The sequence below is a fragment of the Varanus komodoensis genome, unplaced genomic scaffold (genome assembly GCF_004798865.1).
Source record: "Varanus komodoensis strain SLA01 unplaced genomic scaffold, ASM479886v1 scaffold6_4, whole genome shotgun sequence".
In the NCBI taxonomy this organism is placed as follows: Eukaryota; Metazoa; Chordata; class Lepidosauria; order Squamata; family Varanidae; genus Varanus; species Varanus komodoensis.
In genome coordinates, this window is record NW_025336347.1 from 6,269,738 (window position 1) to 6,295,834 (window position 26,097).

Sequence of the window (26,097 nt, forward strand, 5' to 3'; positions counted from 1 at the left end):
CACACTGTTTAGTCCTAAGTGCTTATTGTAAACTGTCCCGAGACTCCAGCAGAGGGATGGTCTGTAAAGGCTTTAAATAAATACTAAATAAATAATTCTGTACTGAATGCCATGACTAGATAGTGCTATTGGACTCAGGTCCTACTTGTGGCTTGTTGGCAATAGTACCAAAAGAATGCTAGGCAAGTTCAACTCTTGGTCTGTCTTTTTATGTTCTCAATGTGAGACTGGTCAAATTGGGTGACTTTAGGCCAGTCACAGAGACTTCGCTCAACTGTTGTGGGTATAAGATTGCGAGGAGGAGGAGGAAGATACAAGCTGTTTTGAGTTCTTTGAAAAAGAAAAAGGTGGGAGATAAATCTAAGGAAGGAAGGAAGGAGTTCCTTCCAACAAAAATTAAGATACACTGCCCTACCCATTTTATGATAATGTTACTGCAAAACTTAAGACATTTTTGTTCTTCGAGCTTATGGTTTATTCAACTCTTGCCTGCTTTGTTCAAAGCAGAATTTTGAACCTGCTGGCTGTGGCAATGCAAATGGGACAATCAATATCATAAAATGGAGCGCATTCTTCCACCTGGATTGTTTGGCAGACAACCCCAAATGCTTCAGTTGGCTTTGCTGTTCAGGTTTTGGGCCTTTGTTTTGATTTTGGACATTGTAATCATGTTTTGCATTTCCTGTCAGCTCACAATTCTCCAGACTCCTGGTCATTCCAGAGTATTCTGCAAATATTTTGGCTCATTGAAACAGAAAGCTCACACATTGCCAAGAGGCTGGAAGTGCGCTTCTGGAAGTGCGCTAAGTAAGGAGTGGATATAAATATTCCATTACCATGTTCTAAAGAACGGCAGGTTCACAAAGTTTTATTACTCCACTGGTGATAATATCTTTTCCTTCCATGCAGATGGCTCTTCCCCAGATTTCAGGGTGCCAAGCAGATGGTCATGTTTAACAATGTCTCCGTTCCTTGATCCATCAGAGACATCTGAGACAGAAGATGGCTTGGTGTGCAAGATGGCCTAGTGGGAGCTAATGGCGAAGAGTAGATGATGCTGTGAACATATCAGCCTGGTCTCTGCCTGTTTTGAAAATGGCACATAACATGTTGAAGGCCATTCAGAAAGGAATTGAAAACACACACCCTCATATTGCAATGCTTTTGTGCAAACTTGGGGTATGACCACTCTTGGAATGCTGTGTACAAGCCTGGACATTGCATCTGAGAAGGATCTCTATCCTGCTATGGCTGAGTCAGGCTCAAGGTCAGGACAAACTAAGGCACAGGTCCAATGGCAGGAGGCAGGTCCAGCAAGAAAACGTTTCATGTCGGCACTAGTCAGGATCAGGTAGGAAATTAGAAAGCAAGAATGTCAAAATTTGGTCTGAGGTGCACCCAAGAATCAAACACAGGTAAATAGTTCAACATGAAAGCAGTCCAAGAAGCAGTGACCAGGAGGAGTCCAATGGTCCACAGCATGAAGAGTCAATCATGGAGCAAGCTGCAGAGAAACAAGAGGACAAAGCACCGGAGCTGCTGGTAAGATGCTATTCGGCAGCTCTGAAGTCCCATGTGAGCGCTAAGATTGCTGAAATTGCTGAGGCCCTCTGAAAGACTCAACAGCAAACCCTCTGCACGGTGGGAAAGTCTTACTCGTGAGGAATACACTTATGCCTGAGTAGGCGTTTGCTTACCTGGAGCCCAGTTGTTTCAGGCCTTGAGGCGTGCAGTTCTTTTCGAAGAGGCAGCCTCTAAAGGTAGAGGTCGACTATGAGAAAAACTTTCCAAATTGCACACAATGCTGTGCGCTTTGAACTAGGATGCGAGAATCAGAAAAACATGAGCTCTCTAAATTCTATCTTGAAGCTTGTTCTGACTCAAGTCTGCATCAGATTGCAAGCTTTCTTGGGGTTTTTCTTTTTCTTCTTTCTTTCCACATGAAAATCCATGCATATTTTTATGTATGCTTTTCTAAATGTACTCTTCAAATGAGCTCATCCCTTCTCCAGCCTGACATACCTGGAAGTGAGGATGGGAGAGTATGTTGTTGTTCTTGTTGACAGCAACAACAAGAGGAGGAGGAGGAGGAGGAGGAGGAGGAGGAGGAGGAGGAGGAGGAGGATAATGTTGATGTTAATGCTGTACTTTTGAATAGCCAAAGCTCTTACGGATCACAGTAAGGACATCAGTGGGGAGCTTGCTCCATAGCCAGGGACCTTCTTGTTGCCACCAATTAAGCCTCTCTCAGGGATAACCATCAAAGGCAAGCCCAGATCTTGCACCAAATTCTAAAAGCATAGAGAGAAATTGTGCTGCACCTGCTGTCACATCCCTCTTGAAAATGAGAACCCCTCAGAATTAGGTGGCAACCCTAATTCAGCACCAGACGCATTGCTGAAACTGCAGAACTTGAAACTTAGACATACAAGAGCAAAGCATTCAAGCCCTGGGGCTGGATGGATGCACCTGCCTGTTTTGTTCAGCTGCTGGTTTTTACTACACTCAGTTTTATTTAATCTCAATGCTTTTTTGTTCCGGATATATGGCACTGTGCAAGTTTTAGTTGATTTTGATCAAAACCCAAACTGAAATGAAATTTGCACCAATCTTTCATCAGAGCCTGTCTCCCTGAATCAGAGTTGAATCATTTTGTTATAATTGCTTCTTCTTGTTGACAGACCAGTTGGCCCTGAATGGTTCCAGCCCACATACAGCTGACTGGCCATTCCAGGACAGACCACAGTGTTTGCGGAGACACCTGAGATGGGGCTGGTGTCCAGTGTAGGCCTGTTCAAACACCTGCCAATCACTCAAGCTCCAGCAGAGTCTACTAGCAAGAGCCCCCAGGACTTCCTCCTATCTTCCCTGTGGCACCCTGCTGGCTCAACTGCCTCTCCCTGGCCCAGAAAATGGCGGCAGTGGTGGGTCTGAGGAGCGATGGAAGCCACTGCCTACTTAATCCCTGACCGTTTGCCTATCAAGCAAACAACTAGGAGCCATGAGAAGAAAAAGGGGGAGGAACAAGAAACAATAGCAGCCAGGAGGTAGACTCTCTGAGGGAAGGGGCCCATTGGAAATGTTTTGCCAAAGGGTCCTCCAAAACCGAAAGCCAGCACTTGCTGTACTCATTTTAGGAGTGTGCAAGAAATCAGCCAACTTACATTGTGGTTTAACAGGTGGTTTGATGAGTTCCTGCAGTCCCATCTTCATCAAATGGAGCTTCTAATGGCAGCAAGATCTCAGAAAGAAAATGGATTTCTTGACAATATGGTCACTTCCATTCCTGCCTCTTTTAGCTCAGGAGATGGGAGACAAATAATGTCTATCATGGTATTCAATCCAGCTTTCTCATTGCAGACTGGGTACAGGTAAGGATCTGGATTCTGTAAGAACACACACATACACAAAACTAAGTAATATTGCTATAATTGTTTTATTTATTTTATTTAAAGCTTTTTTAGACCGTCCATCTATTGGTGTCTTGGGACAGTTTACAACAAGCAGCAAGTAAAATAGGAAATAAAATAGCACAGCATCCAATAATACAACAATTTAAAACCATATTTAAACTAATTAAACATTAAAATAATGGGAAAATGAAAAAGTTTTCTCCTGGTGCCAAAAAGAAAAAAAGCGTTAGTGCCAGGAAAACCTCTCTGGGAAGTGTATTCCATAATCAGGGTGCCACCACAGAGAAGGCCCTTTGCCTTTTAAAAATAAAGATTGAGAAATAGGGATGATGAAAGGACAGAGAAAGCCCAGGATTGCTCTTCTTATTCAGCTCTCTGTAAAGAGAAATTGCAGCAGGACAGTAGGACAACCGTTGTAATAAAAATAGGCCTGACAAGGGAATGTTGCCCCTGGGGAGGCTGCTGGAACATGGCCGCTCACAGTCTTGACCTCACAGCTTAGAATGGCTAACTGAAGTTCCCTTGGAGGCAGCCAGCCGAGCCAAGCCTGACTCTGACCACCAATGGAAATACTGCCATGATGGGCTCGGTGCATCAGGTTCATTTTCCCCTGCACTGTGGAACGTTCTTCTCACCTGAGGTGTAGGCAGGAAGGATCTTCTTTGGCTTCTCATCATCCCTGCTTCTCAATTGTAATAAAGCTAGTCGACTCTGTAATAGAGAACTTGCGGGAAAGTTGGAAGAGGGAATCAGCAAAGAGCTAAAGTGAGCCACACTTGTTAAGGCATCTTGCCTTTATAGAGGTGCAGATGGATCCTTGGGAATCAGTGCTGCATTTAGATAAAAAGTATGATGCCGGTGGAGAAATAAGTCAACTTAGCTATTTTATTGTATTAGAAGTGTAAGCACTGATAATATGCTCAAAGTTAGAAAAGACACAATATTTCTGGCTACACAATGCTATCTGCCTGGAGCATCTGAAACTCAGTTCCAAGGAACGTTTTCTGTATATGCATTAGGACTGAGCCATATGTATTTTCGAGGCTTTGGGGAAGTATTTTTGGCAGTGCTGAAAAACATGTTCTCCTTTCAAGATTTTTTTTTAGCAGTGCCTGCAAAATTATTCATGGGTGTCGCATCTGTTTGCTCACTCGCTCTTCTCTCCATGACTGCAGTCATTTGCACTCATCCTACAGGTCTGCAGTAGGAACCAGACCACGCCAGGCTGAGCAACTGGTGGTCTTCCACATCTTCCAGCATGTAAATCCCAACATCTCTCACCTTTGCTCATTCAGGCCAGGTCTGGTGGGGATGGTGCTACACCAGTCCTGCAGTGTGCAGCTGAGGGTTAGCCTTCTCTTTGTTCTGCTGTCAGCAAACAAGGCACCAATTTGGATTGGGACCATTGTGTAGCTGGAAAGCAGGATTAAACTTTCCCTCCCCCACCCCCAAATCCTAGTGCATTTAAAAGAAGTAGGGTAGCAAAAGCTCCCATTGATGCCAATGGAGATTTAACCCTTCCCTACCAGTGTGTAAGAGTCCAAGGCATGTGGCAGGTTAAACTTATGAACAAAAGGCACAAGACACCTTAATCACAAGTATTAACCAAAGTCCAATCCAAATTCCAAGCCGACAGTGGATAAGCGCAAACCAGGAGTCAAGGGCCAGAAAGTTCTCACAAGGAATGGAAGCAGGGCCCAGAGGCAGGGACAGCAGCAAAGGATTCACAGCAGGGTCCAGGAGCAAGTGTATGCCCAGAGTGCAGTGTCCACAGACAAGATTTAGCATAGCAACAGGAAGTACCACAACAAGTCAGGAGACCTTCATTGTTGAGGCAGCTCCTGGAGGCAAGAGCAAGTTCCTATATAGGTTATCCTTCAGGGCTCCCAGGTGATGCTCATAAGGGCCCTGATACCTGTAGTAAGGCTGTGGATCCAATCAGGCTACTACCAGGACTGTTATTCTGGCCTTCGGTCAGAAGATGCAGCCCTGAAACTGCCTCAAATCCTGACAGAGTGTGTGTTAGTCCTGATCCAAAGTAGGGTCAACTGTGCTCATAATGGGGGTGGCAGGGGAGGGAGCTAGGCTTTAGCTACACAGTTTAGGGTTAGTGCAGCAGGCAGTTTAGCTCTGGATCCAAGGCTTGAGACTGCAATCCCTAATGAACCCACCTCAGAGCCACAATCTATCTGGACTCTATACTCAGCCTCTGAAGCCTTTCTTAGAATCCCCTTCTGAGGGCGCATCACTTGGGGGCATGAAGGAAGACAGCCTTCTCTCTGGCAGCCTCTCAGTTGTGGAAAGATCTTCCCACCTGGCGCCATCTCAGCTATGCTTTCAAGGTAAGAATGCCATCTAGGCTGCACCTCTTAATGGTATGCTGGTGTCAGGATCTGGGCTGCTCTGGTGGCCAGACCCAGACCAACCAGCACCATGCTTGGAGGATTGGACCAGGCCCTGCTGGAGCTCTCCGTCTACTGAGGAGCACCAGCTGGGAGTCCTGGAGGAAGAGCTATATAGGAGCAAGCTCCTCCCTCCAGAACTGGCCTCGGCGATGTGGGTCCTCCTGTTTGCTGCTCTGCCCACATCCTGGCCCTGCTCCCTGCAGTGTCTCTTGCCTTGCCATGTTGCCCCAGCAGCACACTCCTTCCAGCTCCTGGTTCCTGCTGGGTTTCCTGCCTTTCCATCTCGCTTTGTGGTTGTGCCTGCCCCAGCCTTCTTTATATCCTGCCTTTTCCATTTATCTTGCCTTGCTGTGCTGCCTCAGTAATGCAGGGCTTCCCATGAGCTGTGGTTCAGGGCCTGCATCTTGCCCAACCCTAGTTCCTGTTGTCTTCTGCATCCGGCCATGTCTCCTGCCCTATTATACTGTCCAAGGTTCCTACACCTATGTTTGTCTTCCTGGTTCTTGACCCTTGGCTTGTTCCTGACCATGTCCTTGTCTGCCCTCATGAATTCCTCTGGTTCCTGACCTCCGCCTGTACCATGACTATAAGTTGGACTTTCCGTTAAAGACTGTCTTTCCTGAGGTTCTGTTGCCCTGGTGCTGGTGCCTCTGTTGCTCTAGTCTTGTCTCTGGCTGCCCACATCCCAGCCCTGGACCTTGACATCCGGGAGTGGAGATGTATTTTGCAAGGCCTACCTGTATACACTTGTCTTAGATGTTTCAGTCATTTAAATTCAGTTTTTAAATCCCTGTAGCGAAATGTTATGTTTTATTCCTTATTTATATTTATACTGCATTTTTTATTTATTGCACTTACACCGCAGCTTTGTCCTTTTAAGGAACTCAAGGCAGCTTACACAATTCTCCCCTTGCTTTAATTTTATCCTCAGAATAAGGCCTTGTGAGGTAGATTGGGCAAAGAGGCTTTGACTGGCCCTAGTTAGCATCATGACCGAGCGGGACTAAAACCAGGGCCTCCTGAGCCTCAGTCTCACACTCCTACCCACGACGGCACCCTGGCTCTCCAGTGGATTGTTGTCCGCCACCCATAAAGCTCGAGTTCTTAGTTGGTGAAGAAGTGAAAGCAACAGTACCAAAGCCAGTGACATGCAAAGAAAGGACGGGCACTGCAACAGCTGACTCCTCCATCTTGTCAAGGTTGTTTCATTTCTGGGGTCAAGCGGCTAGTGCTGCTCACACTCGGCACCACCAAGCTGTGCCACCACATTCTTCAAGCAGACAGAAGTGCAGAGGGCTGGTGGCATGCACAAGGTTGGTCCCTTTTTGGTCGGGATTCCTCCTCACAGGTAAGCACTTTCTTTGTGTATCTCTATAGGCAGAAAGAACATGCCAGTCAAATGGCCATTCGTTGAGAAGCTTGCTCCGTGCCTTCATTCCACATAAGGTGATGCGATCACCTTGTGCACTCTTCCACTGGAGGAAGCTGATCGGTGTGAATGCTTAGTTTGGCCTGTATGTTTTGCATCAGCGAGTGCCAGCCCCTGCGTGAGCAGGCAACACGGGGCCGTGAACACTCCCAGATCTGGAACTTCATTCTGCCCCCATGTGGTCCCACAGAAGACTGAGAGGGTCAACTGTCCCAGAGGCTTTATAGCCTGGCCATGTGTGGAGTGCAGTTCAGTCTTAAAAGCACTGCAGAAGCAATTGCCTTTCCACACACCAAAGCAGCCACCAGCATTGCTAAAATCTGCTAAGAAAGAGCAATTTTAAAGTCAATTTAAAGTCAGCAGTTTCCAAACCGAAATTAGCATATAAGTGGCCCTCTTGTAGCCACTTCGTTCTCTCCCTACCCAAAATCGGATTAATCGGATTTAAGGAATACTTTCACTTTGTCTTCATCATGAGGCAGACCATTCTTTTCATCTTATCACGCATGTAATTTTCATAAGAAAAGAAATGAGACCTTCTAGCCAAGAGGCATTAAACTCAAGCTCTTGTAAGCAGTCATGCCTCACGCTAAGCCTGAACAGTTTCTGACCCTTCTGCCAATATAGGCATCTTATAAAAATCACATAGATCTATAATATCTTCATTTTTCCTTATTTAACAGGTTCATCCTCATTCTTTAAGGTCTATAAAAAGGGTTATTTGAAAGCCTGCAGTGTTTTAATTGTTCCAAAACCCTTGATATTTTGCAAGTATAGTGAAAGTCAAACAGGTCAGAGATGTTGGCCATCCTTTTCAAATAGTAGCAGCTGTAGTATTTGTTTTTAAAATAGTATTCATTTTGTAGCATTCTATACTCCTCCTCCAGTATTAACAATGCCAGTGGTACTGTTTTCAGTGATAATTTGTGTTACCCACACACAGCTGGAGCACAGAGTGTAGAATTTCTGCATGTCCCTGTTGAGTAACCTAGCATCCACCCTAAACAGACCTCTGTACCTTTTATGGTGCTAGTGGTAGAACAACATGTCTTTGTATGTCAGGCTTTGTCCGATTTCTAGACCAGGGCACACGGATGGTGAACAGATGAGCCAAGATAAAAAAAAAAAAATAGACTTGCACAGATATGTTCAATGGACTGCCTCTCCAGTTCACACGAAAGAGAGTTGTGGCACCAGGTTCTAGATCATGACTGTCAAGACTCTTGGGCCTGTTGTGGTACTTGTACTCATATTCGATTATTTTACTGCATTTCTATCCCACCTCATAGTCCTTCATGGTTCCATTTTATCCCCACAATAACAACCCCGTGAGGTACCTTGGGCTGAGAGTGAGTGACTGGTCCCAAAAAAGCAGTCAACTTCATGGTCGAGTGGGGACTAGAAACTGGATCCCCCAGATCTGCAGTCCAACCATCTAACCACCATACCATGCCTGCTTTGGTCAGATTTTAAAGAATAAATCGAGCAAAACAAGGGCAGAGAAGAGCTTTGGGCCAAACTGTGTTATCAGCATCATCACCACATATTCAATCTCCAAGGCACTTTACAGAGCGGAACAGGACATGAATCTGGCTTAAAGGTTTATAATCCGGAATACAGCAAAAAAAGAGAAACAACAAAGGAAGGGAAATCAGACAACAGATATGCAAATATTTCACTTGAATATGCTTATATCTGATCATGTAGCATCTGTTCTGGCAAAATGGCTTGAAAGTATTATTAAAGATAGAATCATTAAGCATGTAGATGGACAAACCCTGATGAGAAACAATCAGCATGGCCTCCACAAGAGGAAGTCCTTCTCACTAACCTACTGAAGTTTTTTGAGAAGGTCAACAAGCATGTAAACAGGAGTGATCTGGTTGACATATTTACTTGGACTTTCAAAGGGCTTTTGACAAAGCCCCTCGTCAAAGGCTCCTGAGCAAACTAAACAGTTCCAGGATAAAAGAGGGGGTCCTCTTATGAATCACAAATTGGTTAATAAACAGAAAACAGAGGATGGGAATAAGTGGCAACTTCTCCTAATGGAAAGATGCACCCACTGGAGACCAGTAGGACTGATTCTTTTTAACCCATGCATCTAGAACTGGGAGTGGGTAGTGAGCTGGCCACGTTGGCTGTTGATACCAAGTTATCTAGGATGGTCAAAACATCCTGAGACTGTGAAGAAATTCAAAGGGATCTTACCAAGCTGGGAGAATTGGCATCAAAATGGCAAATGCAGCTCAAGATAAATAAGCAAAGAAGTAATGCATGTTGGGGCAAGGAATCCCAACTACGAGTATCTGCTGATGGGATCTCTGCTCACAGAATGGATCCTGGGGGAAGGGTGGAGAGTGTGATGTTGGCCCAGTGCTTGGCTCCTCTGAAAAAAGGCAAATTCCATGTTAAGTATGAACTGAATAGAAAATCGAACTGCCAAGATCTTACTCCCATTATACAAATCCTTGGTATGACCATGCTTAGAATATTGTGCCCAATTTGGATCACCTCACCTGAATAGGGGCATGACTGAATTGGAAAAAAGGACAGGGAAGGGCAACAAAAATGCTCAGCAGGCTCAAGCATCTCCTTGTGAGACAAAGCTGCAACAACCGGGACTGTTCGGCTTGGGAAAGAGACAAGTACGGTGAGACATGGCAGAGGCATCTAAAATTGTGCATGGGGTACCGAAAAAGGAGAGGGGAGCATCTGAACATTCAGCACTTGAAGCAGATTCCCCATCACGGGAGCATCGTAAAAGCAAAGCCACTTGATGCTGAGACGCATGCCAGATCACGCCTGCTGGCTGCAGACAGCAGAGGAGACAAGAGATGCTGATACGTGCTTGTGTTGGATGACTCCAAAGGTGGTAAGCACTTGTTTATCTGCAATATTTCAGTGAAAGGCCATACACTGTTTTGCTTTGACTGTGAAGTTTTGTTGGAGTGTTCTTGAGTCTACGGTGCCATTCACATAAATGAGCTCCATGTCAAATGCATTTTTTTAACAAAGCAGCTTGCTGAAAGGCACTTGATGTGCATTTATGTTTCTCTGAAACTCTACAGTGCACTCTCTCTCTCTCTCTCTCTCTCTCTATATATATATATATATATATATATATATATATATGTGTGTGCGCATACGTGCTCAGGCAGGCACTGAGGGGGGAAAATCCTTTATTTCTTCACTACTCTGTTTTTCTGCATTCTGAGTACAGATGGTTTTAACCTACTTCTTCCTTTCTGAAACTGGAAGTGCACACTCCAAATCCATATTTGGCAATGATTTTGAAAACTAAAATAGACTGCACTTTTCTGTCAGTTGCTCTGTACAAGCATAGATGCTCAGGGGCAATTGTATTAATACATCAGGTTTCCCCTAAAAGGACCAATGATAGCTTCTGGGGCAATTTTCATCTGGAAAGCAGTGGCATGGAAGAGGGATAACCTTCATTCTCCCGGTGCTACGGCGCCGTGGGCAAAGCTGGATTGGATCAGGCCGAAATGCTGTTCTCATACCATCCGTTCAGCAAGAGAAAGGACATGAGGGCAATATTCCTCAGCAGCTGTGATCATATCATGGCCATCATGACTAGTAGCCACCAATAGCCCTCCCCTCCATGAATTTGTCTAATTGCCTTCAAAGGCATGCAAGTTGGGGGCCATCACTAAATCATGTGGAAACAAATGCCATAGTCAAATTATGTGGCAGGCAAAGAAGTATTTCTTTTTATCTGTACTGAATCTCAGTTTTATTGTAATTTAACAACATCTGCAACAATTGTGACTGTATTCAGGATGCTGCTAATGCAGCAGTTACCTAGCAGGTATTCCTGCTTGAATCAGAGTAAGCTTTACCCAACCATGAGTTGGGGTATTGTAATAGCTACTCTCTTCTCACTGGTTTCACATCTTCAGGTGTTGGGGAGAACCACACTTCTGGCTTCAGCATGACCCACCCCAAAATCCTGCTTAGCCCCCAAAAGACCATCTAACCCTACCATGTAACCTGGTGCTGAGACAACACCAGAAGACAACTATTTCAAGGCAGAGCAGGCTTCAATGGCCCAACCCAAGAGCATTAGAAGGGTCCCATTTGAGTCCCACAAGTATCTCATCCTTATCTCAGAGGGCTGCAAAGATGTCCCAGAACTAACTTACTTGGATTGGTCTAAAGTAGTGGTCTCTGATTGCACTGGAGAAGGCCTTGGTAGATTCCATGATCAGGTCTTCAAGAATCACGTAAAATAATGACCTCCTCTCAGAATGTGCACATACAGAGGGAATAATGTGAACGAATGGATTATGCAGACCACACACAAGATAACCACGAGTCAGCAACAGCCAGCATACGTCCGAAAGCACAGTGGGGAGTTCCAGCAGACTCCCTTTGTTGCTGGCCATTGAGACAGACTGCTGCAGATGCATTCCATATCATTAATTTCATTGGATTCCAGGGGGATATTCAAGGAGCAACACACTTTTTTGGTAATAGCTAACAAAATATGACTCTTAAAAGCACTGGTTTGGATCCAAGAGCACCACATCAAGAGCTCTCCACCCCCATTTCTTCACACTTTCCAGCAGCAAAATCCAGCACTATGGCTGCATTTGGCAAATTGCTTCATGAGCCCAAAGAAATGCTGTGCTCTGACACTGAAAGCTGAACTGAGAAAATGAAGGAGAAAGCCCCAAGTGCAGATGTATGCTCAGAGCACTTTAGTAAATTTCAAGATGAAGGTTAGGATTAGAAATCATCCAGAATTCATCTTGATCTGCAATATAAACTGGCTGTCTTTTCTAATAACTTCACAAAAGTGTGTTTGTCTTTTTACCACCTGCCCAGCTCTGGGATAACCATTTAAAATAGCCAGAAGCGCTCCATATGTTCTAATTGACTGTACCATACAGCCTTCTGCCAGGAAAACACAATAGTACCCAGCAGACTACCTACGCATTGGGATACAGAACATGCCATGATCTTGGCATGCAGTCCTACACCAGCTGTGAAACTGTTTCAGCATCTCCACAGAACTGCTGCGCATTTTTATCTGGGGTTTACTGGTGCAAATAGCAAAGAATGTGTTACGCTTGTTCAGCATCTCATCCCCGTTTCTTCATTAAAGAGCCAGTAGCTCCTCTTCCCCCCACAAACTATTAGTATTGTTAGTATCCTTGTCCTAAAGGAAAATAGCCCAATCAATACACTTCTAGTTGCTTCTCCTCAAACCAACACATTACAGGGAGCTCAAGTACTTATCAAGAGAGACTTGAGAAAAATCTCATAATGATGCATGCCACTCTTCCCTTCTGCAGACTCAGCACCTTCAGCATTTGTGTTCCCAGTGTGGTGTAGTGGTTAAGAGCATGGGACTGGGACTCAGAGGATCTGGGTTCGAGTCCCCGCTCGGCCATGGAGCCAACTGGGTGACTTTGGGCCAGTCACGGACTCTCAGCCCAACCTACCTCACAGGGTTGTTGTTGTGGGGATAAGATGGAGGAGGAGAATGATGTAAGCTGCCTTGAGCCCTTTGTAGGAAAAAGGCAGGATATAAATCGCAATATAAATAAATATAAATAAATAAATAAACTCTGGCTGTTAGGAAGTCAGACTGTGCATAGGCCATGCATGGTCCCCTTCTCCTTAGCACTGAAGCAGAATGGGGTACATAGATCAGGAGCCAATTCCGACCTTCAGGGAGTCCCAGTCTTGTCCTTCAGGCTTTCACAGAAGACCACGCACCTTCTTCTTGACCCCATTCCCTTTTCCCCAACCACATATAGTCTGATGGTTTCCAGCTCGTATGCATTGTAAAATGTTGACATGTCTCTTCTAAAGCTTAGCAACTGTAAGATAAAATCTGTAGGTACTTTTAGTATTTTGGCCCAGTCCAGTGATCGAATGTGGCCCATGAGAATTTCTCCAAAATGGAATTAAGCCTTTTGGCTGAAAGATGTTCCCAGCCCTGGAACAGTTCCTGGACCTAGAAGAAATGGAACCTAGTGTGGTATAGTGGTTAAGAGCATGGGGCTGGGACTCAGACGATCCAGGTTCTAGTCCTCGCTCCGCCATGGAGCCAATTGGGTGACTTTGGGCCAGTCACAGACTCTCAGCCCAACCTACCTCACAGGGTTGTTGTTGCAGGGATAAGATGGAGGAGGATGTACGATGTAAGCTGCCTTGAGCCCTTTGCAGGAAAAAGGCAGGATATACATCAAATAAATAAATAAACCCCAAGCCACAGCAGTGCTGCCAAGGGGTTGCAGTGGCTGAAGGAAGTGACATCACTCTGCTGTCTTTCAGCACAGGAACATGTGGGGACCTCCAGGGATGGGAGGAACCTAAATCCAGCATGGAATTGCATGGAGGGATTGACCAGGTGACTTGAGCCACGGAAGCTCAAACCAGCCAGCTGCTGAAGCTGGATCCGCCTACAGGTTAATCATGTGGCTAAGCTTGGTATTCCCTTTTAGGCACTTAGGTTCAAACAAGAACAGAACATCCAAGAGACAAGCACAATATGGAAAGCCAAACCAGAAGAAGGGGTTTGCCCATGCTATTCTAGGTGACCCGAGTTAAGTGTGGTCTAATTGTAAATAATGCAGGATGTGTGTGCAAAGCAAGAAGGGGAGCCTTAAATCAGGTAGAAGGCCAGCTGATGGCAAACTCTGGTTTAAGGCTGGACTAGATGGAAAAGCTATTAGGTGGATCCAAAATTGGCTGCTAAACACAAAGGGTGTTCATCAGTGGCACCTTCTCAAATTGGATGGAGTAACTAGTGGGATGCCACAGGGTTCAGTCCTGGTCCCAGTGCTCTTCAACATCTTTATTAATGATTTAGATGAGGAAATACAAGGAAAGATAATCAGATTTGCAGATGAGACAAAACTGGGTGGAATAGCAAACACCCTAGAAGACAGAATGAAGATCCAGGGCAATCTTGATAAACTTGAACACTGGGCTCAAAGCAACAGAATGAGATTCAGTAAGGACAAGTGCCACGTCCTCCATCTAGGAAAAAGAAACCAAAGGCATTGATACAAGATGGGGAATGCGTGGCTCAACAGAACTGAAAAAGAAAAAGATCTTGGAGTAATTGTGGACAATAGGCTAAGCATGAGCCAACAATGCAGTGCAGCTGCCAAAAGGGCAGATGCTATTTTGGGATGCATTAATAGAAGCATTACTTCCAAATCATGAGAAGTAGTAGTTCCTCTATACTCCTCACTACTCAGACCTCATCTGGAATGCTGTGTCCAGTTCTGGGCACCAAGATTTAAGAAAGATGCAGGAAAATTAGAAAGGGTTCAGCAGAAGACAACAAAAGTGATCTAGGGTTTGGATACACTGCCCTATGAAGAGAGACTGAGAGAACTGGGCATATTCAGCCTTGCGAGGAGAAGACTGAGGGGACATGATATCCCTCTATAATCACCTCAAAGGCTGTCATAAAGATGAATGTCAAGACACAGAATGTAGGACACAGAATAATCAAGTCGAGACAATGCAGGTTTAGGCTAGATATCAGGAAATGCTTCCTCACTGTCACAGCAATAGGACAGTGGACTGAACAACAGCTGCCTAGAGAGGTGGTGGGCTCTCCCCCACTAGAGACATTCAAAAAGAATGGGGTGGGGTAACGTGGTGTCCTGCAACAGGAGGTTGGACTGAATGGCCTTCATGACCCCTTCCAACTCTACTCTTCTATGATTCTATGTTCTGCAAGAATATTCAGTGCAGTGGGCACCAAGGTGCTACCCACTGGGTTGCAAGAAAGTGGGTCAGAGTCTGTGGAGCCAAACTGAGAGAATCCAGTGGATTCTTACCCCCAAAGTGGATTCCTCACACATCTGTAACCTGGTGTAGGACATTTCAAAACTCTACACATAATACTAAACAGACTGATGAACTGGTTACTAAATCGAATGAGGCAGTGAGCACCCTAAACCTGCCCTGTTGGATAGAAGTGACAGGAAATTCTGTGGAAAATTGCTATATGATACTCCCAGTCTGTAATGATTGGGAAAACATTTACGTACAGTTTCTAAAAGCTAAATGAAGACTTTCTTTCTTTCTTTCTTTGCTAAAAAAATGTTCAAAAATGAAACTCTCCTTGCCAGAAATGGAAGAGAGCATTAAAAAAAGGAGAACTTGTTTATTTCCTTTAGCTGTTATCTTGATATGATAAGAAACTAATAACTTGTGAATGTTTACAGAATGCATCTAAGTTGTTATTATTGTTTTAAATCAGATTCCATGGCTTGTTATAATTGAAAGTTCAAGGATATCTGAGATTAGAAACTTCTTGTAAAGATTTGCTTGTATGTAGAACTGTGCCAATGACCTCTTGAAATTTTCCATCCTATTTGTGATTTAAAAAATTGGTGTTATCTTTTGAGAAAGGAGAAATATGAAAAGGTTTCTCCCCATTAGCAGTAGCCATCGCACAAGTTCTTTTCCCCTTAAGACTGGTAGACTGGCTGCCATTTTGCATCCCCCTTTAGGATCTCTCTGGGTCAGAGTGGGGGATGCAGGGAGAGGTAGAAACAGCAGTTGCCACCAAAGCATGATGGAAAAGATTTGTAGAAAATTCTGCAAAGCTTCAGTCTTTTTTTTCCAGCTCTAAAAGGAAAAAAAATGCCTTTGCAGAAATTTTAGCTCAGCTCTGCTTCTTCAGATCTCCTCAGGAACACAGTAAGACCTGGACCTTAAATTGCTTCTGAATTCATACATTGGGGTCCCTCTGTCTCTCTGTCTACACCCTAACATCCCAGCATGCTCACACACACTACGTTGCACACCATTCTCAAGTGTTACACAACTCTCAAAGAGGTTACAGCTGTTGGAAGGAACTCTTTCCTGGAGGGAAATAAGAACTTAAATTTGTATACTAAAAATTGCTTTGGGATGCCCATACATAGTTTTGGTACTTCACTGAGACTACACTGAAAACAGGTGACTGAGTAGTGGGCCCACAGTGATGAATGGAGCATAATGGTCCAGTGTAGTGGAGTTTGTTCAGTAGATTGTTTCCTTCCAATCCACCCACATGTTTCATTATTGTTATTTTGAAGCAATTAGTAGGAGAAAGAAAACAGAATAATGTGCAACATTAGTCTTGGGCTACTCGTAAATAATAATACACATAAAGAACCATTTACCAAAAATGAAGGGCTGAGATCTGGATACTTCATTCACAAAGAACAATCGTTCAATCCAATTCTTGCTGTGCACTAGAATTAGGCCCATTTCTGATGCTTCCTGGGTCGTGATGGCATCATGCGGTGCAGAAGGGCTCATGTGTGTCCATATGCACTTTAATCCCTTTTGAGCAGCCCCCCTTTCTGAAAGGGAAGAATATCAAAGCACATAACTTGATAGTTTCCCCACACTCTGAAAACCTAAGCTCTCCATTTCCAGTAAGGAAGTTTCAAATCGCAGTGCCCTACTATGGTTAAAATGAGAATAATGAAGTTGCTGGAACCCATTTTTCTATAGCCAACTCATTTCCAACGTACTTAAAAATTATTTTAGACTCAGTGGGGGAAAAAATGGCATTAGCAACTTTGTGAAGTACAGCAAGGTTAAACTCAGCTCCTTGAATAACCGGCATAAAATGAAAATGAGACTTCAATAAAAACTCAAGAGTGGGGAAAGGGTAGATAAATACGTAGTAGAGAAATGAAACATTAAAATTAAATGCCTATCATGGGTGGGTGAGCCTCAATACAGGCAGAAGTGTTTCATATGGGAAGTCTTTTATCTGATGGGGAATTGGTTGATGGAAATGCTAATGCAGAATCCCACAGTCCATTAGGGAAGCACATGTCTGACTATAGGAGGTTGCTATCCTGATGTGACCCCTTTGAGAACGTTCATCAAAATATGGAATTGGCAGTGTGCTTAATTAATCGCTATCCCCCTCCCTTTTCCCTTCCCTGCTCTTATGTCTCCCTTTATACTTAGGCGTAATGTTTGAATGCTATCTGTGGTGAGAGCAGAAAGCAACACTCATGCGAAACACCTCTGGTTGCATTCAGGAGGTACAAACCGGGGAATTTCTCAAGGGTTTGGCTTTGAGTTGTTTCCCATACCAGGCGCCAGCAGTCCATGGATCTGGCCTAGGGGGTTCTATTTTTCTTGGGGGAAAGGTGGAGGCTCCAGAGCAAGCAGTCCACATACCAGTGGCCTGCATCCTCACATCTGTTTCAGGGTTGCCCAAATTTTGAGAGCTGGATACAGTCTTACTTTGTTTCTGAATGAAGACGGGGCTGCTGTTTCCTCTCACTCTCAGATTCTTGGCCCAAGAGTGTCATCCCTGGGTCAGGCTGGAAATGCTTCTAGCTGGTCCCCAGGTCAGCTTGGCCGGACACACCTTCCCAGTGCCCGGGGCCTGGCATGGGACCACTGTGAAGAGGCTCCTGGACGTTCTCCTCATTTCACCACTGTAGCCTTTCTGCTCACCCACCTTTGCTTGGGGCAGAGCATGGTGCTGGTGAGGAGGAGGAGGAGAGGAGATGCCACTGCCTGCTAGAACAGTGAGTGCCAGCAATGATGAGAAAAGGAAAGAAGCACTAGCAGCTGGTGAGGAGGAAGAGAGAGGGGGCCCATTTAGGGTGGTGTTGGTGAGATCGTCAAAGTCTCACTCTCACTTCCAAACAAGAAGGTGAGAGATTTTGCAAGTGATGCTCTGTATTGTTGACTTGGAGGTCAATAAAGTGATTAACTGTTTGTGATATGCAGCGAAATTTATTATCGTTCTGCAGAACAAGTAATCTGCTAAGAAAAAGAGCAGATTTCCTGAAGAAAGACTTGAACAAAGAATGCATACTTCTATTACTGTCATATAGCATGAGTACACAAACATAAGCATTTGATCCTAATGCACGCAAAGGTGTAAGTACACATTATAATCTGACGGAAACTTCTCATGCATTCATCCTATTGAAGTGATCCCTGACAGGGGCATCTTCTAAAGCGTTCTTTCCTCTCCATGCACACTTCTGGAGGTTCAATTTATTAGCCTTTTCACTTAACCCTTGTGATGCTCCAGCCAGCTTTCTGTTTATCCCCACAGTGTCATGCTCAAGGGTCCTCTGAGTCTGGAGCCCAGACTGGTCACTGCCTTGCACAGGAGACCAGCTGCTCAGGGCCACTTCTGGGGAGCAGCCTGCTCTAAGGAAGGCTAGATTCACGAGCCTCTCCTTGCATCCACCCTCCTCAACTCAGTCTCCATGCCTGAAGAACGTGGCAGCCCCCTGCCCTAAAGATAAGGGCTTCTTTTTGTCTCTGTGTCTCCTCCCTGTCACACTGCTGACGCCCTCTGGGAGGCATGCAGCCATGCCACAGGTGTGTAAGACCGGAGCCCAAGAAAAGTGCTTGGAAGAAGTCCTGTCTTAGAAGTTGAATGTGTATGTAAGTCTGATCATGTATAGTTCACCCTCCACACTTGCAGGGGTTAGGGGCTCAGGGCCACCATGAAAGTGAGAAAACCACAAATATCTCCATCCACCCCACAGCTCACCAGGACCTCCTCTTTGCAGCAAGGAAGTGCCAGAGAGATTTCCCTCTCCAGATGGGCAGGGCAAGAAGGCAAGAGGCCTTCTCTCTCCATTCGTTTCCTCTCTCTGTATGGTGATGATTGTTTTCCGCAATAATTTTTTAAAAATTAATTGGCTGCATGGCAGTTTGTTCATAAGTACAGGTTGTTCACAACCAGGGCACTGTCTGTATATACAAATGGAACAGAACATGGTTGCTCAAAAGAGCCTGGTGATTTCCATGTAGCTGCGATCATCAGGTCAAGACATTCCTAGATTCCCATTCCAGAGGCTACCACTGGGCTCATTACTGGGAACTCAGTCCAGTTCCCCAGCCTGTGTCTGAGCAGCCTTGCCCCTGGATTTCTCCTCTTCTGACTTTCCGCTCGAGGCTTTGGCATCAGCACGAGGAGTCAAGTCATTTCCTGCAGAGCTGCCATGGGCAGGCAATCAATTTACAAGTAAGGCACAGATTGATTGATCGATATATTTATTACAGCTTGCCCTAGCAGCTCTCCTCTGGCACGTGAGCATGCCCTGCATGCAATCTGGACACTGTCTTTATAAGGATTATTAGGGGCAGGCAGTCTTTCAAAAACAAACAAGAAATAGTGGTTGGGTCTGTGATAGTTCTGTAGATGAGACTATTTTGACAAGTCACGATTTCCAACTGCTGCAGCGCGATGACACGGCAAGATGCAAAAATCCTCAAATTTGACACAATTCTGAACAGCCTGAGAGTGCTAATGTGGAGCGACTGGCCGTCCTGCAAGCACACAATGGTGCCAGTCTGGCAGATCACTGCAGCTGTGTGGGGATCGGTGGGTGCAGCAGTAATAATATGCAATAAAATGCATCTGTGGTTAATCAAATGCTATAATAATAAATGATATAGAGTAAATCCTTCTAGGATAACCATAAGAAGTTTGCTGTGTTATGCAGCCATTCACCAGTTATATGGACACCTTTGCTTATTTTCAACCCCATCGCCTTTGAGTTATTAGGAAAAATCAAAGATAAGTTTCCTTAAAGTGGGTCCATCAAAATGAATGGGACTAAGGTTAGTCGTGGCTAGTTTAAGTCCATTTATTTCAACAGATCTGGGGGGGGGGGGCTTATATTGGATTTTACCCAAAGAATGGATGATGGTCTCCAATGCATTAAACATTCTGGCTTGGCTTAAAGGTCTGAAAGATTACTAATTTTGCTTGTTAGAGTGGGTAGACAGACCTTCCTTCTACTATGCATGTAATAACTTTTCTAGACAGAGACCTTGGATAGAGATGCCTGATTTGCATAATTTCCCCCCCCCCTCCTTTCAGGCAGTGTAATATGAAAAAGGGTGGCCACCTCTCTGGTTCTCTACATGGCGTAACCACCTCAGGGATGGAACAGTGCACATGGCCCCTTCTGACAAGGAAGCGCTGGCACCACCTGGATAAGACCTGTCTCACTGAGAACCTTTTCCAGCCTCTAAGTCATGGTAGAGCCGAAAGGACAGAATTTCTGTCATAGTTTAGCTAAAGCTCTTGCTGCCGGTAGCTAAGTTTCAGGAGAGGCATTTCAGCTTTTTAGAATAGAAGAAAAAAACTTTCAAAAGCTGGGAATCTGTTGGAAGAAAGCAGGTGGAACCACGATGGAGTGTGTGATCTTCTGGGGAACTGAAAGGGCTGGATTTGGTTGAGGGGCTTGAGCATCTGCCCCGCAGTATAAGCAATCTTCCTTCTGTGACCTTCAAGCTGGTCAGGAGTAGCAGCATTATGAGCTCATGGACCCTGCATTTTCCCTTCTCTCCCCAGTCTTGGCTTTCCAGCAACGCCCTGATGGGTGGTGTAAGACAGTCTCAGTTAAAGCATCCTTACCCCGATGTTTGCACAATGTTCTCCTTGAAAACCATCGGAAAAGAAGATTCCACAATCTTCCTCCAGGTTACGCCAAGTACATAACACATTACCATCTGCGGCTGACCATGTGGGGTTCAAAACCCTTTAAAAATAATTATTCTAGAGCCAGATGGATCCTGATGGATTCCTGAAGGCTCTGGGGGATTTTCCGGTTGACAAGGTTGGTGCTCCTGTTGATGCCTTGGTTGAACTATGGAATGGGGAGATGACCAGGGCTATTAACATGATCGTTCCCAAGCGTCCTCTCCCACTGGACAAAGCCCGTTCATCCCCCTGGTATACACCTGAACTATGGGCGATGAAGCAGGTTGGGAGACATCTAGATCGTAGGTGGAGGAGATCATGGAATGAATCTGACCGAACACACTTAAGAGCCCATTATCGGGCCTATGCTGTGGCAGTGAGGGCGGCGAAGAAGAAATTTTTCTCCGCTTCCATTGCCTCCTCACAATGCCGTCCAGCGGAGCTCTTTCGGGTGGTGCAGGGGCTGGTACATCCAGGCCCAAAGAGAGATCTCGTGCCACCCTCAAAGGCCCGCTGTGACAACTTTGCCACGCATTTCAGGGAGAAAAGCGCTCAGATTCGTCACAAGCTGGACTCTACTATTGAATCAGATTCTACTGGGCAGGTGCCAATGACACCCTCAAATCCACAATTAATGGATGAATTTCAGTTGCTGCGGCCTGATGATGTGGACAAGGTGCTTGGACAAGTACGTCCTACCACCTGCTTACTAGACCCTTGCCCATCTTGGCTACTCAAGAAAGCCAACGACGGAATTGGGACCTGGATCTTGGAGGTGATCAACGCCTCTTAAAGAGACGGCCGGGTACCTGCCCCTTTAAAGGAGGCGCTAGTCCAGCCAGTCCAAAAGAAGGCTTCCCTGGATCCAGAGGTGGCCGCCAATTATAGACTGGTGGCCAACATCCCGTTCTTGGGCAAGGTGCTAGAGCGGGTGGTGGTGGGACAACTCCAGGCACTCTTGGATGAAACTGATTATCTGGCCCCATTTCAGTCCAGCTTCAGACCCGTGTATGGTACTGAATCTGCCTTGGTCACCCTGTACGATGACCTCTGCAGGGAGAGAGACAGCGGGAGTGCGTCCCTGTTAGTCCTCCTGGACCTCTCAGCAGCTTTCAATACCATCGACCATGGTATCCTTCTGGACAGGCTAGAGGGATTGGGAGTTGGAGGCACCACGTTGCAGTCGTTCCGCTCCTATCTCAACGGCCAATTCCAGAAGGCGGTGCTGGGGGACTATGGCTCTGCGCCATGTCAGTTATGCCATGGAGTTCTGCAGGGGTCCATTTTGTCCCCCTTGCTATTTAACATCTACATGAAACTGCTGGGAGAGGTCATTAGGAGGTGTGGGCTGTGGAATCATCAGTAAGCTGATGATACCCAGCTCTACCTCTCATTTTCCACCAATCCAGGTGAGGCAGTGGCTGTACTGAACCGGTGCCTGGCCGAGGTAATGGGCTGGATGAAGGCCAATAAACTGAAGCTCAATCCAGGCAAGACGGAGGTCCTGTTGGTGGGTGGTTTGGACTTCGAGATGTGGGACCTGGGCCTTGTCCTAAATGGAGTTGCACTCCCTCTGAGGGACAGGGTTCGCAGCTTAGGAGTGCTCCTCGACCCTGGGCTGTCTAGAAGCTCAGGTGATGGTGGTGGCGAGGAGCGCCTTCCTTCAGCTTCGGCTGGTACATCAGCTGCATCCCTTCCTGGAGAACGACTGCCTGGCGACAGTGACACACACGTTGGTGACTTCCCAATTAGACTTCTGTAACACGCTCTACGTGGGGCTGCCCTTGAAGACGGTCTGGATACTTCAATTGGTGCAGAATAGAGCTGCCAGGTTGCTGACGGGGACTGGGCGTTGTTCTCATATAACCCCAGTCCTCCGTCAGCTTCACTGGCTCCCGATTGAAGTCTGGACCCAATTCAAGGTGTTGGTCATGACCTATAAAGCCCTCAACGGCTTGGGACCTGGGTATCTAAAGGAGCGCTTGCGTCCATATATGCCCTCCCACCCCTTGAGATCAGCAACAGATGCTCTTCTCCGGGAACCCTCCATGAATGATATTAGGAGGGTGAGTACCTGGAGGAGGGCCTTCTCTGCGGTGGTGCCCCACCTATGGAATGCGCTCCCCAGAGAGGTCCGCCTGGCACTGCCGTCATCTGTTTTTCGGCGCCAGGCTAAGACCTTTTTATTTAAAACTTATTTAAATTGTTAATTCATTATGTATTTTTAGGATTTTAATTTTTATGCCGAGATGTTACCAAGCTTTTAATTAATTGTACTAATTGTTATTTATATATTTTAATTGTGTTGTGAGCCGCCCCGAGGCTTTGTTGCATTGGGGCAGCATAGAAATGTTTTAAATAAATAAATAAATAAATAAATAAGATTCCATGAACATGCTCCTAACAGTGAACATTTGGATTTTCAGTATGATATGATACCTGCATCATATCAAGAAGGAACAAAGCAAAATCACGAAAGAATAGCCAGAGTGACCTTTTCTTTAAGCTACACAATGAAGTGTGAGCCACCAGCATTTAGCTACATGTCTCATTAACTTTAATAGGCACCTTACCTATATCTCCAAATACCATACTTAAAATAGACTACAAATCAGAAAATCTCGGTAAATTGACACGTGGGGAAAAAAGATGTGTGAAAGAAGAACCTTTTCTAAGACCTGCAAGGTATTTGCTTCTTTTGCCAAGCAAGTCTGTCTGTTTTTCATTTTTGCAGTGAAAAATAGTAATAATAAGCAAAGAGGTTTTGGAAATATGCTTTGTAAACAGATTATAAGATGAAGAAACAGCTATCGGATATTTGAAGGCTTATCAAAAGACTTATGCCGTTAGTTTAATAAAGTGAGGTAAAAGAAAAACAGATTGGCGAGCACACAGAATAGCACTCTCGAGGCAATCTGCACTAGACATTTTTTCTGGCATGGAAATGTCTGACTCTCTGGTGACTCCCAAACAGCCTTCCTCACACCAGTTCTGCCAGTATATCCTAGATTTCTTCACCCCAGCATATCGTGACTCTTTGGCTGCCCCACTTCCAGCGTGTGCTTGAAGTTCAGCCCTGTTCTGGGAGGAGGAGCAGTGGCTGCAGTCTGGGCTGAAGGCAAGTAGCATTGCAAGGGGAAAGGCCCCGCTGGGCTCCAGCAAGAGGGCAGCAACACTGAGAAGGGGCAAGCCAATAAGCCTTCAGGTGCTTTCCTGTCTCCCTGACCCTCCCCGCTCTCTCTCCGCAACCCATGAACTGGGGAGTAGGTTTAATGCTGCTTTCCCTCTCCCTAGTAAGGGACAATCTGTCTCGCCAGAAGAAAATCCCATTGTCTTCAGTGGCACTTCCTTCTGAGAGAGGAGAGACTGCACTCGCTTCCTGCATGTGCTTTTGGGTGCAGAGAGCAGGGTGCTGGCCGCAGGGCCTCGGTGGGCAGTGGGAGAATGGCAGAGGGCAGCAGCACAGCCTCCCGCTCTTTCTCCCATCCCTTTCTCCATCCCCGTGATTTCTTATGAGATGGCAAGATGAGATGCCGCCCCTTCTTTTAGAAAGAAAAAAGAAAAGCACGTCACTTGTCAGTCCTTTGCACTTGTGCATGGCTTAATGAGTGGGAAGAAAGAAAACCTTTTATTTATTATTTTAAAATGGCCATTTCCCCACAAACAATCCCTTTCCCACTCTCCTGCTTCGCCCACAATTGCGTGCAAGTGTGACACAAGATCACGTTTTCTACACAGTGAAAAATGCACTGTATTTAGTGGCACGTGCCTTGCACAAATACCACAATAGCAATCCCTGATAAACAGATGGTGTTCCAGTGCAGATCTATCCTTTCCATTCCAATTTTGAACTTGTGTGTTTCACTATAATTTAATAGAGATATTAACCATTCAAGAAAAGATATTTATGGCTAATCAAGAATGCAGACCTTAGCCGCAAACATGTTTTATTCAAATTATTCAGCAGTCTCCAAAGAAGAAATCTAGAATTCCTTCTACAGTTTGAAAAAGACGAAGCAGCCATTGAGCTGCTCCATCTGCTTTAACTTTTAATAGCTTCTTTTATTTCAGTCTTTTTGTACACCGTATATCAAAAGGCGGTTTCATGTAAAGTAAAAGTTACTAAAGGATACAGCACGACTCTGACAACCTTATACATGTCTTCTATATAATTATTATAGCTTTTTCGCCAAAGATCACAATTTATTTGGTGGCAGGAGGGCTTCCCTGTCTGAGTTAACATTTAGAGCTGTGGCCTTCTGCGTTCAGGCAGCAGTGTAAGTTTGACAGTATTAGATCCTAGGGCCTGATTCAAGTATGGCACTGTGAGTACGACACCCACGGAGAAAGCAAACTGCACACATTCCTTTCTGAGCAGGAACTGGGAAGCTGAAGCTGCTCTGATGTGGCTTGGCAACTAGTGACCTTGCCGGAATTCATAAAGACCCAGTTGGAAATATGAATTCAATCAACTCATAATGCACTGGTATATTTTGCCACTCGTGGACTGTTGTGCAGCTATTAACTGATTAAGCCATTATTTTTATTTGCAAAGCAGGGAGTTGATCTTTAAAAATATAATAACCAACTTAATGATACAATACAGAAATACATCATCAACAACAACAAAAGAAGAAAACACACTTGCAATATAAAAAATGAGTTTCATAAATCAATCAGAACCACTCATAATTAAATTATATAATACTAAACACAAAAGGTGCACCCCCCACACACCAGGACCTTCGGTTGCATGATCACTATTTGTGTATATCTACATATGCATTTTTCCTTCTCTTTTTTTTTCTTTACCCTCTCAGGAGGACTCCTTCTGCATCCAAAATTGCACTGAATCATACGTAGGTTTAATACCGTTCCCTTTTATTAGTATATATTCAATAAACAAACCCCAAATTTCATCAAAAATATTTGTCAACCCTTTTTCACATTAATACTGCAAGTTAATGCATCATTAATAGCTATCAGAAAGTTGTCCTTTATGTACTTATTTTCTCTTCTTGGCTTTCTGGCAAGCATAGTTTAAGTTGACAAACTCTTAATTGCTGATACAATCACCAGTCCTTCAAATGACTCCATCACGTCAAAGAATATATCACAAATAGTTGTTTCTCCAGGTAACTAATGAATGGCTCCTAGAGGCCTCCTCCACTGGGGACCACGCAGAATGTCTTCTGCTCATTCGTGAAGTACTGTCTCTTGAAGATGAGATGGCTGGACTTCACAAGGAAGCCACTGCCTTAGATGTACAAGAGTTGAGGAGGGCTCTTATGGGTAGGGCATTCTGGAGAGCTTTCAGAAGGGTCATCATAACTTGGAGACAGCTTGATGGCACATAGCAACAGCAGCCTCTCTGGA